This window comes from Rhipicephalus microplus, chromosome 8 (assembly GCF_043290135.1).
Source record: "Rhipicephalus microplus isolate Deutch F79 chromosome 8, USDA_Rmic, whole genome shotgun sequence".
NCBI classification, from domain to species: Eukaryota; Metazoa; Arthropoda; class Arachnida; order Ixodida; family Ixodidae; genus Rhipicephalus; species Rhipicephalus microplus.
The window spans coordinates 61,417,196-61,430,256 of NC_134707.1; the positions used below are offsets into that span (position 1 = coordinate 61,417,196).

General features: G+C 47.2%; 1 long non-coding RNA gene and 1 pseudogene across 1 annotated transcript in view; one reads left to right on the forward strand and one right to left on the reverse strand.

The window, feature by feature from the left end:
• LOC142769078 (uncharacterized) overlaps positions 1-10,582 on the forward strand; it is a 27,844-nt pseudogene extending 17,262 nt beyond the window's left edge.
• LOC142769079 (uncharacterized) overlaps positions 1-11,569 on the reverse strand; it is a 29,007-nt gene extending 17,438 nt beyond the window's left edge. Inside the window, exons 1-2 of the long non-coding RNA XR_012885643.1 lie at positions 11,303-11,569; positions 1,842-2,055 (exon numbers count right to left, since the gene is read on the reverse strand). This is a non-coding gene — a long non-coding RNA (uncharacterized LOC142769079). The remainder of the gene's footprint in view (positions 1-1,841; positions 2,056-11,302) is intronic.
• Between the last annotated feature and the right edge of the window lie 1,492 nt (positions 11,570-13,061).

Sequence of the window (13,061 nt, forward strand, 5' to 3'; positions counted from 1 at the left end):
ATTCGTAGAGCAGACCGCGGCAATCAATTTCCAGATTACAGCGCTGCGCACCGTGCACAGCCTCCATTTCGAAAAACAATTCCTGCGCTCCTTTCCTACACCTGACCAATCCTCCTTTCATGAGCAGTGACACAAATTCGTCGATCGGCGACTTGACGAAGCACGCAGCTCATCGATCGGGTTAAACCAGTCACGACGGCAGGCTACGCCTTTTCCTCCCTTTGAAAGAGAAGGGTGGCGAGACCGCACGAAAATTTGAAACTAGCTGAAACCAATGTTCTAACCCCTGCGAATTCCTTAATAAAGTATTTGCAAAATCCTTGAGGAGGCAGCATGTTCACGGAGCAAAGGTGCACATATTTTTGATTTTTGGTCCTTGGGGGTTGTTTACTGGCCCTTTGAACTGGGGCAAGCATGTGCAGATCACAAAGTGACTTCAATGCAGACAGTGAAGCATGAATCTGTTTTATGGTGTAGTTTAAAAAAAGCGAAAATATCCAAATACGAGCACCTCATTGAAAAATTTCCTGCTATCTGCAGGTCATGTATGCAGACACAGCAGAAAAACTTGAAGCTGCCACTGCCGAAGTGAAGGCCCTACAACACGATGCCTTCGTGTCTAGAGTTCTGACATTCTTGCGCCGACAAGAAGAGTGGGTGCAGCTCTACCGTTTGGACGTGTTGACAAGGGGCCACAACACCAACAATTTTGCGGAGGCAGCCATACGCGTGCTCAAAGACATTATCCTGAACAGAGTCGAAGCATTTAATGCAGTCGCACTCGTAGACTCGGTGGCTCTGGTGTGGGAGAAATACTTTGAAAGCCGTATCCTCCGCCACCCCTACAGCCGTGTTGCAGCCCATCAACTATTGTACAAGCGGCTGCTGTCGAGAATGCCGAAAGACGCAGCCGAGGCCATCCAAGTCGTAGGCCAGGGACAGTACATTGTGCCTAGTGCGACCCACCCCAGCTCCAGTTATGAGGTTTATGCTGACATAGGACTATGTACGTGTCTTTTTGGTAAACAAGGTGCATTTTGTAAGCACCAGGCTTTGGTGCAGAAAAAGTACGGAGGACTGTTTCCGAATGCTCCGGCACTGAGTACTGACGACCGGTACTAACTGGGACAGCTGGCCCTGGGCGAGAAGTGTCCCCCCAGGATATTTTTCGAACCCTTCCAAGAGGAGGAGCCCAGCAGTAGTTCCAGAACCACGGCAGGTACCAGTGCCCAGCAGGAGGAGCCAGACGAACTCCAAACAACGCAAGGCACCAGCACGCAAGAGGCCACACACCTCGCACCTGTACCGTCGGTGCCTGATGCAGCTTAACTTGCCCAGGTAGGACAAGCCCCTTGAAAGGGCCCTGAAGTACTTTTCAATGAAACATAGAGAATGCTACTGAACAGTAGTCAAGGCTTCTTTTATTCCTGTAAGCATATTATTGTGCTCCACCGCACTCACGAATTTACAATTTTATATTGGTGGATGTCATCATTCTGAGGGCGATTTCAAGATTTCAACACTATTAGTGTCGTATTGTTCCATGTTTGGGACTACAGGTCACCAATTGTTGGTATTAGCAGCACTTCCACTAACAGAATAGTCAAAACAGGTGACAGGAAAACCTTAACTTAAACTGACTCCTCAGCTTGAACTTTATTCTCGAGCAGTTGTCTGCAGTTAGAGAGGAGCAAAATAAATGTGCAGTTCTTGTTGGTGTGCTGTACACTTGAAGTATATTTCTTTCATCACTTTTTGTGCAGGCCCAAGAACATGCATATGAGTTCCTGGAGGTCCAGTTGCAGCGTGTGCATTCTATGAATGCACACAATCCAGCTTACCTTGATAACGTGAAGGGCCTTGCAGAGGAGCTTGCTCGTGTTCAGAACAGCAGCGATGGGACAGGACTGATGCTGGCATTCAAGGCTACCGCTGCAGCAAGACGTCGCCGGGCCCGTCACATAAGGGTGCAACCGACCAGCACTGCTAGGCGTAGGCCAGGGCTTACAAGGGGGTCCAAGAGGGTCCCTACAGGGCTCCCAGCAGTTGAGCCAGCTGCCAAGAGAGCAAAGAAGAGGCCCCATTCTTTGAGCCACAGAATAGAGAAAAATGTGCCTGGTGCAACGCTGCACTGAATGGCAGCTGCCTCCCACCAACTGGGCTCACGACAGTTCTAGGCACACAGCCAACTTTGTTTCAAACATCATTTCTAGGGTTTTATGTGGCGAAACGATGATATGATTGTGAAGCACACCGCAGTGGGTGACTGATGATATGTGGGGTTTAACGTCCCAAAACCACCATATGATTATGAGAGACGCCGTAGTGGAGGGCTCCGGAAATTTCGACCACCTGGGGTTCTTTAACGGGCTCCCAAATCTGGGCACACTGGCCTACACCATTTCCACCTCCATCGGAAATGTAGACACCACAGCCGGGATTCAATGTCACGGCCTGCGGGTTAGCAGCCAAGTATTTTAGCCAGTAGACCACCGCGACGGGGCCCACAGTGGGTGACTTCGGATCAAATTAGGCCATGTGGGATTCTTTAAAGTGAACCTAAATCTACGCGAAGGAGCAGCTCATCGCCACCGCTGCACTTGATGCTTCATCTTTGATTGAACCAAAGCGAGAACGACTCCTCGCACTAGCTGTAATATCATAACCTTACAATTAGTCACCTTAGCCACAGGCAGAAGCATTTGGCTCTGCACTACTATCTCAGCATCATGCATACAGCCTTGTCAAAGCTAATGTTAAAGAATGGTGCCCACTAATCCCACTAGTCTCTTGGATCCACCAGGTGTGGCCCTCACAAGTCACAATCAGATACTCATCAATGTTGTGCAGTAACATTGTGCCATTCCACCATGAGCGACTTTTGTTTCGCCTTACCGTCAGGAGTAACGAGCTCTTCAATTGCGTTTTTTGAGTGGCGGGGGGGGGTTAATGTCCCAAAACCACGCCACTGACAGTATTGTTATGTGCCGCTTACCTAGAAACCGAAGAAGTTAGAAGACTAGGTGGTGCCTGTCCTGGCCATCATGGTTGTTTTTAACCGCAGTATTGTTACTATGAATATTGTAAATACACTCGTTTTCTGTCATCTCTCCGTAATATCTTTAGTGGAGGTGCTGGGCACATCAGGAGCACACAACAGAACTTCGCAGCGGGCGTATTCTTGGACAGTCCATCATGCCGGCAGACAATTCTGCTGATTCAGCCCCCGCTATGCCGAATGCACCCAGTCACATTGTCGTGACCCACCTCCGAGGCCCAGGCCCCTTCTGCGGGACTGCTGATAACAGTCAGGTGGAGAAGTGGCTGGCCAACTAAGAGTGCAGCAGCAAGACCAATCGCTGGGATTCGACTTTGATGCTTGCAAACGTCAGGTACTACCTCAGGGGTAGGGCCAGCGTGTGGTTCGACACACGAGGAGAATTTAAACGTACGTAACAAAAAAAGGACGTATGTAAACAAAAAACATGAAACACCTTTTTGGAAAGCCCATTGCACGCCAACATAAAGAACTCTCGTGCCGTGCCCAAACCTCAAAGGAGCTGCACATGGTTTACATACAAGATGTCTTAGTCTTGTGCAACATATACGTCGTAACACGAGGCAGCTGGCTGTTCGCCTTTATTTTATCTGACTGAAATCCAATGTTGCCTATGGACACCAATGATGCCTCCTTCAACATGTCCACCCACTGAGTACGCTCAATAAGCTATAGCCCATGCCGACCATACACGTCAACTTGTGTGCATTCGGCTAACCGACTCGCAAGCGGGCCAACGATTTCGTTACGAGAGCAGTCATATAAACACTCACTTTCCTCCAGGATTCCTGTGCTGTGGTCTCCAGCACGCTGTATTGGGCTTTTTACAAAGCTACTGTTCTCGCCCTCCGGACCCAGGGTGTCTACCAATTACATTTTTCCAAATTCCCTGACTTTTCCAGGTTTTCCATGACCATTTCAAGCAAATTCTATGACCGGTACGTCTGCTTGGAAGAAACTGCGCACTGGAAAACAAACTCCTGGGCGGTAAAAAGAAATTATGAGGCGCTCATATAAAATGGAAACCATGCTGCTTTATTGCATTCCCTTGTCTGAAAGCATTTTTTACAATAAATAAAATATTCAAAGACAATATAATTGTCCCTCGACAAACAGAAAAGCTTGTTTACTTGCATCGGCAATGCCTTCACTGTTTCAAGGATTCAATCTCTTGCTGCAGCATGGAGACCTGAAGCTGTGCGTCTTCCATCAGTTTTTGCTTCTTTGATTCAAGCTCTTTCACAAGAGCCGCAGTCCTCTTCTTTTTCCTTTCAGCATCCAATACGTCCAACTGTTCCTTCTTTTTCCTCTCCAGGTCTTCCTTCCATTTGATGTTGGAACTTCGAACCATGTCTATCATCTTGTCTGTTACGTCAACTTCTGCAACACCACCTGCTGCAGACACCTCATCGTACACTAACCTTTGTGCTACAAGTGACTCCTCCTCCATATTTTCCACAAGACATTCCTTGTTCACTGAAAATCCCCGCTCCACGGAAGAATTTCCATGTGAAAGGCACAACACAATCTTCACAAACAGCAGTAGCTCCTCATGAGTACTTGCACAGAGTTCCACCCACAGCTTCTCCAAGCGCTCTCTTGCACGATCAAATTTTCGCAAACGCACTTGTGCAGTGCTGTTCGAGCACACTTGTACATATGATCTACTTGCTCTCTCTCCTTGTAGGCCTGTAAGGCGCCCATGCTCTATAAGTACTTCAAGTGCAATGTTTAGCTGCTTCTGGCCAGCTTCCACAGAAGCGGCACAAACTGCTGGGTTTAAGCAACTGGCCCCCCTTGTCAGCTTGTATTTCAGAGGTGATCTTTCGATTATCTTTGCTGAACAGGCCTTAATAAATAAGATGCATTCTTTTTTGACACTTACCACCGCAGTGTGAGATGGTTTAGTGATCTTTCGCAACTCACTTTTGGCGGCAAGGCCTATGTCAAAGGCAGCTATACCAATGATGTTGTTTGGGTTCTCCAGATCAATTTTTATCAGTTTTGAAAATGTGCCTGCAGCAGCCAGCTTTTCCTTTAGCAAGATTCGTCCCAGCAGTGACCGCAACAGGCCGTCCAGTGCTGTTGCAAGAAAAGGTAGCATCGGCTTTTCTGTCTGAAACTCAGCCAAAAATGGCTCCAATTCTTCTGAAACTGAAAGCACAAAGGCCAGCTTTACTGGCAGCATCTCGTCTTTCACAGCCGTCTCGACATGAGCATAGCTGCCACACGCTGGAAGTTTCTTTTCTTTCTTGACATGCTCAACATATTTGACCACATTTGGGAGGACTTGCAGTGCCCTAGCAAGAGCCTTGCCATTTTCCAGCCAGCGCACTGAGCAAAACTTTAGCGGAAACAGTATGCTCCCTGTGAAATTGACATAGTCGGCTCGGCGTGCAGGGACGTTTTTGAACAAATTGTACAAGCTTCTAAGAAACACTACTGTGTTCCACTTTGTCACATTGTGGCCTGTTTTAAATGCACCACTCACAACGTGCAGTCCGCAGCTTCCAATGTCCACAATATTCTGATTTCCAGCAGACGCAGAAAGCTCTTGCTTTAACGACTTCAACAACTTCAAATTGACGTTTGGACCATCCATCGAAAGTTGAAGTATTTTTGCCGGCTCAATGTTCTCAGTGGCCTTTTTGAAAGCGGCAGCTAAATCTTCTGCGCGAGTGTGTCCTAAAAAACAGGACGTCAGGTAGCGGGTTTTGACAACGTCGTCAGCTGGGTCCCAAAACCTGATCAAAACGTCCATTTGCTCTTTCTGAGCAATTTTGTTCAGGGACTCGTCAAAAGCCACGACCACGTGTGGGACACTATGCAGCTTTGATAGCAGCCTGTTTCGGAAGTACGGGGCTATACCGTAACAAATTGTATAGCCAACTTTGTCCTTACCAAGTTGCAACTTCTTCGCGACGTCGCACGGGGGGAACATGATGGGAAAAAGCGCCGCTGACGCTGCTGCTGAACGAAACGATCCATGGGTCGCTATAGTGTTCAGACACCAAACAACTTCTGCTTTCGTGACACATTTTTTGACCAGAAACCCATTTAAGGATGCCTTCCCGTCAGGCGCGACGGCCACCGGTTTAGCAGGCACGCTTTCAGCACTCGTGCTTGGCACAGTCGATACACATTCACTCGTAAACGTAGCAGTCATGGAACACGGCAAGTTGGGTCCAGCACCGAAAAACGCGCGGATTTTTGTCTGGGAAGCACTTTGCACAATGCTCACAGCAGTTAGGTGTTTCTTGCTCACAGCGTGACTGGAGACAGCAGCGATGCCCATATTGCTAAGCGAGAAAGTCTTCTGGCATGCTGCACAGTGAGCCTTACTTGTATCGTTCGGCACTGCTCTAATCCATGAGGCGTGCTCGGATATTTCCGCGTTCACCCAATCAGGGTTAAACGAACACTTCTTCGCAAGAGGTACAGTGTACTAGAATAGAGGCAGTGTGCTCACTGCCCTATCCTTGCGGCGCTCCGCCGTAGCGCACTCTGTGTCGACTTTCACGATGCCCACCAGGGTCGCTGACGCTTGACGCACCTGAAAAACTTCTCTTGGTTCGTGTTGGCCGTGTTGGCGGATGGGGCTGGTTCGCTCAGTTCAGTTCGATCGGTTCGATTGGATGAACGTGGGTACCCCGTGTGCGTGTTCTGTGCTTTATGCTTGGATCATTGTGTAGTATGTGTTCGTGAAGATGCCTAACCGCCGTCGAAATTACTGTTTTGCGCCCGGTTGTCGAACCGGGTACAGTCGTGTGCAGGATGCGCCACAGGCGTCTTTGTTCAGCGTCCCGCGTGATGAAGAACGGCGGAAGGAGTGGGAAAGAAATCTCCACCGTACAGATAAGAAACTGGATGAGTTTTCTGTGGTCTGCGAACTGCATTTCTAACCGAGGTTCGTTATCAAGGAGTTCGTGCACCATATAGATGGCAAAGAGGTACGCATTCCTCGTGATAAACCGATGCTGTCGGAAAACTCTGTCCCCACGATTCTTCCAAATTTGCCGCAGTACCTCACGAAGAAGATGCCAAAACCGAGAGCTAAAAGGAAGATGTTCGAAAATGACCATGCAGCCGCAAAGAAAAAGAGCCGAAGTGCTCTCGAGACTGACTGTACTGAATTTCCACGGGCTGCTATTGGTGATTCAGGGGAGGACTGCGACTTCACACAGGATGACGTTCCAGCGGAGCCCGAGCATTGCTTGTCGTTTTGTTATTGTTTAAAGACTCCTTTCAAGTAATGGTGCATATAAATGTGTAAATGTCTCGATTTGCCATTATTCAGCCTTTCTTTTACCCTAATATTTCTTGTGCAAATTCTTTCATCACTTATTTGTAAATAAACATTATTTCATCAATTTACATGGATTTTTATCATTTCTTTTTAATTTGCTACGTCATTACCTTGATGGATACACGAAATATGAAAATTCAGAGGCAATGAATGGAATGGACTCTGGCAGTGAAGGACAGGAGCGGGTGTAAATCAATGAAAGAGGTCTCCGTCCTGCAGGACCTAACAGGCTGTTGATAATAATGATGCTACGTCTTGTTTACAGCAAGAATCACGCCACACTCCAATCATCACCTAAATTCTCGAAGCAGCGATGCTAGAATGTTAAACGTCGTGCGTGGTTGTCATGGTGGTTAAAGTTTGGGTTTAGGGCGCGCATTCCTGCTGCAGGCACGTAATCAAGAAAAACCCGGCGTGGAGGCTGTCTAAGGCGTTGTACTGTTGAACCCAAGGACGCGTGTTCGATCCTAGCCGCGGTGGCTGTTCTCCTGACGGAGGAGAAAAGCGAAACAAGCCGTGTGTTGGCATTTCGGCTGACGTTAAAAATTCTAAAGGGATCTAAATTAACCTGCAGCCCTCCGCTATGGCGCACCTCATAGCGGAAGTGTGGCTTCGGCCCATTAAACTCCAAAATTTTAATTCTGACATTGCGAAAAAAAAGTGCGTAGTGTTTTTCGCACCTCGGAACCGCAGTCGACATGACCGCTGCATTAGCGAAACCACTTTGAACATTTAAACGGCCGGAAAATAATACAATATCAGTTGCTTCACGCCCTGCACACTGATAAGATGCCCCAAAAGAAGTGTCGTGCATTGCATGTCGCGAACGTTGCATAATTTCTGGCATTTCAACAATTGCGCTGTAGCTCTCTACTTCGGAGCGCAAAGGAGTTTCAGGTGACGCTGCGAACCGCGCCGCCTCTCGGCGTCGACACGAAGTGGGTCACCCACCGCCGCCTGTGAGCACACTGCCTCTATTCTAGTAAACTGTAGCAAGAGGCATAGCAACTCACTGCATGCTCATGGCATCACAAGAAGAATGGCAATATGGCTGCAGCCCAGGCATCTTGATATGTGGATTGGATTGGATTGGATCCGATCTGGATTACCATATTTGCTCTACTACTGTTTTTGTATCCCAGTCCAATTTACGCACCTGTAAACTACACATTTCAGTAAAAAAATAATTACGACTCGCATATTCTGTGCACCTTGCCCTCTGCTGATGGCACTTCCAGCCTAACCAGAAAACCCTCAAGCCGAGCCGAGATCGCGGCCAAGACAAACATGCACAATTTTATTCGCGTGAGTAACGTTGTACTCGGAAAGTAGAAGCGCCAGCTATGCACTGCTTTTTTTTTAACTATGCTTCTGCTTAGCTGTTCTGTGTGGTTTAAGGAGCGATTTTTAAAGCTTTGATTAATGCTAATGAATATTTTCGTGACGATCTGAAAGACTACAGTCAGTTTCCATGACCTGGCCGGATTTTTCAGAAATTCCCTGACTTTTCCCTGACTTTTCCAGGCGTGTTCAAATTCCCTGACTTTTCCAGGTTTTCCAGGTTTTCCAGGTTGGTAGACACCCTGGGACCGTACCCTATGCACCACCAAGTGACCGTCGTGACTTAAGAAATTGAATTGTCTTTGTCCTCGTCGACTCAACCCCGTACCAACATCGTTTACGTTGTACGTCTGAAGTCATGTCATACACCGGGCTGCCGCAACGCACATGTATAATAACCACCTCTATACCGTCTTTCTCTGACTGCACCGAGTCGGTGCCTTCACCGCCGGAGGGTAACAATATGTGCCGCTCACATAGAGAGGACGAAAAAGTGAAGGACTAGGTGGTGCCTGCTCTCGCTATCGCAGTTGTTTTTACCCGCATTACTGTGACTGTATATATTGTAAATATACCTGTTTTAAGTCATCTACCAGTAACAATATCATTTATGAAACACCCGTTGGGCACAGACATATTTTCGGAGAAGGTTTTTGGGCTATGATTCTATTTCGGGCCTTACAAGGTTTTACAGCGAAATACTGAAGTACCCTATGAGGTTCTCCCAGAAGGCACCTCAAGAAACTGCTATTAGCTTCCAGAAAGTGTAGTCGCGCACGTTTCTAGACTTTAACCGTATTTTTCTTGCTCCGACTCGTCTAATTAGCAACATTACAGTGTATTGACAACTTAGCATGGTTTCTTTTAATTATTCTTCTCCATTTTGTTGTTTGCTTTTTATTCTTATTTGATACCTTGCTTGATAGCGGCCAATTGAGCTATTTTGCGTTATGACACGCCGTCCCATTGTATAGTGCACTCATCCTTTTTCTTTCATTCCAATGTGCTGCATCGAGACTGCCACCGCGGCCGGGATTTCAATGCCGTAACCTGCAGGTCACCACTAGATGTGGTGGGTTGGTCCTCAGTGCTGTCGGCCCACATCACTCAATGTATAAAACGGTACCAGAACACCGCTTGTCACCACCAAGTTCCCTGCAATGCACACTTATGTGTTAACCCGGCAAACTACCTGTGCTGTCAGCAATAGTATGCCCTTCTGTGAACACCACATCATCCAGTGCATCATTATATGATGGCCAACTACCGAGCCCACATTTTTAGTACCGATGTGCCACTTGCATTTTCAATTTTAGCTCAAAACAACAGAGCCCTACTCTAGTCTCAAGATGGCTGAGCCTAAGTGCAGTATAGTGCTTTCTGGTCAACAGAAAGTGAAATTGATATTGCCTGTGTATGCACCATGCTTCATCTGTGTACTTTACACACATTGGCATGACAGCATCGTGTCGATAGTGTCCATTTAATATACGTGCCTGCTATGCCGCTTCCACTGAAATTCTAACAAAGACTTTGTGCTTTTTGAATCAATACTTCTTTGCAGACTAGTTGGTTTCATACTTGAAAACTCTGCTTGCAGTGCAAGCTGATGGAAAAACGAGAAGGGGGACAGGAAAGAGTACGCTCTTTCCTGTCTCCCTTCTCATTTTCCCTTCAGCTTGCACTGCAAGCAGAGTTCATTTTGCTTTTCAAAGTTATTACCATGACTGTTCATACATGAACTCACCAATGTATACATTCACGTATGTCTATGCTTGACGCATGAAGTGTTATCTTTGTTGTGCCATTCTCCTGTGAATACCTTCAGTGTTCTCTCATGGGACAGTTTTCATGTTAATAAATTATTATCTCATGTATTGTATATTTATTTTTGCATGGGTATAGTGGTTACAACCGTTGGCAGCTGTGATTTTAGTAAGCTTTGCCCTAATACATTCTTTTATTGAAGAAGCCTCTCAAAGGAGACATCATGCAGAGTAGAGCCGCATGGAGTGCACTCGACAGTTTCATAGAGAAGGGTGGCAGATTATTTTTAGCTCACATAATAACACAGTGGGGCGAAAAAAAAAGAGCGACAACCACAAACGGTCGAGGATAACTGCGATCTAACTTGCCTTCACCTGAACACGGGGCCGTACTGCAGTGAAGCCATGAAAAAAAAAAAAAAAAACATCCGCGAAGAGCTCTCCAATAAGTTTAATTCTCTTGTCTCAAATTAGTTCGACTAAAGACAATGTCTTGAGGCTGCATGCTTTACTTTTAGCTTCGACATTGTGGTAGTGACGCACGACAAGGTTTTGCGCGCAGGCTTTCAAGGATTTTACGATCGCACGCATGTATCACCACTACATTTCTGTCCTTGCTGCCCGAACTCAGTTCGTAGCCTTATTTAAAACGACAGTATCAGAAACGCGCTTTCAATAACAGCATGCTGTCAAGGATTTTACGATCGCACGCATGTATCACCACTACATTTCTGTCCTTGCTGCCCGAACTCAGTTCGTAGCCTTATTTAAAACGACAGTATCAGAAACGCGCTTTCAATAACAGCATGCTGATAATCAACAAAAACTCACCAAGTGGAGTTCAGTAATCTCCGGTGCGGCGTTTTTCGCAGCAGGCCTAGGTGTATCAGGCGTAGTCAGTCGACTCGGCTTCAATGCACCCTGAACGGCGCGGCTTTGCGACTCGGCAGTGAAAGGTGGGGCACACGCTTCTTTCGCGAGTATCCTACTCGGCGCAGGGCTTCCTTCCGAGCACTTGGCAACAGGCGTAGTGGCGACTCGGCTTTATTGCGTCCTGATTAACGCGGCTTTGCGACAGTGAGAGGGGGGGGCACACGCTTTATTCACGAGTATCTAACTTAGTACGAAAGTGCGGGGAGCGACAGCGCAATGACACAGTTAGGCTGGCGGAAATGCATAGCCTCCAAGAGCGCTGGGCCGCGGCGCATTGTGGGTGGCTCTATCCACTCGCCTTTGTAAACTCGCCGCCGGGTCTGTGCTTTAGCGGAGGCTGCCGGCGTCAGGTTTCAGTGTGGGTTAACTTTCGTTGGAGCAACGAGGCGTTGGTTGGAGTTTGGCCGTTCGTGCAATGTGTGTGATATATGACCGTTGCGCCTAAACTTTGCGCTATTTAGCGAAAGCTCCCGAGTTTTTTGTTTTTTTTCAGAAATAAACTACCTGACCTACTACAACGTTCAAGTGTTGGGCATGTTCGTGGTACTTGTATCCTTTGGCAGCGTTTAGCGCGATCGCGTCGCTTGGGGCCTCTTCGACGCATGTTTCTTGCGAATTTGCTTGCAGGATAATTCGCGAGGATTTCTGGAGAATGTTGAGCGGGAAATGCTCTTCAAATGGAGAACTGCCGCCGATTCGAAGGTTGTGGCTTCGCGTAAGCAATAATTCCAGATCAGAAAAGCAAGAAATCGTGTCCCTTAAGCTTGAATGTTTCTTTTTTTGGGGGGGGGGGGGGGGGGTATCTTCCGCAGTGGTTATAGTGCTTTACTGCGCTGACAAAGGTCGCGGGTTCGAATCTCTGTCACATTCTCGATGGAGGTAAAGATGCTGGGAGCCTGTGTACTTAGGTTTAGGCGCATATTGTTAAAGAAGCCCAGGTGGTCAAAGTTTCCAAAGCCCGACACTACAGCGTCCCTCATGATCGTATTGAAGCGACGTCAAGGCAGAGGTCGTAATGCACCGACAAAGAAAGCAGCAGGTTGGTTTTTTAAAACAGCATGCCAGAGCATTCTCCTTTCCCTTTCTGGCTTCTGTATAGTGCATATATGCTTCGTCATCCTCATAGCATGCATGTGGCCAATGTTGTTTTGTGGATGTTAAGCCAAAACAATTATTTGATTCTGTCCATTGGACTCATTTAAGTGCGTCTGACAAATGGCATTGCAGTATTTCTCAGTCATTGTGTAGATGCTGACACATTCTTATACTTAATGCTGGTCATGAAGCACCCCTTTGGCTTGCTAAAAAAATACATCCTGCAAAAAGCCGCCATTGCTACGAACTGTTGAGCCAAATATTACAGCCGTGTGTGCACATAAAGGCTATAAGCGGAGCGTGAAGTTGCTGTTTCACCTTGTCTTGTCAAGCTGCGGTAGCATGTCAGCTTCGCATTGCTATGTGCCTCAACGTCGTGGGTTCGAGCCTCACTCGCTCATAATTCTTTTCCTTTTCTTGTGTTTTTTCTTGTTGTAGTGCTTGTTTACGATCAGGTAATGACCGCAATTTTCAAAAACAATTAGGAAGCTTGATTTTGGCCCAATACGGGGGTGCCATGCGCCAGCGTTGAGCGTGCATCGCGGAGTGTGCCAGCCTCCAA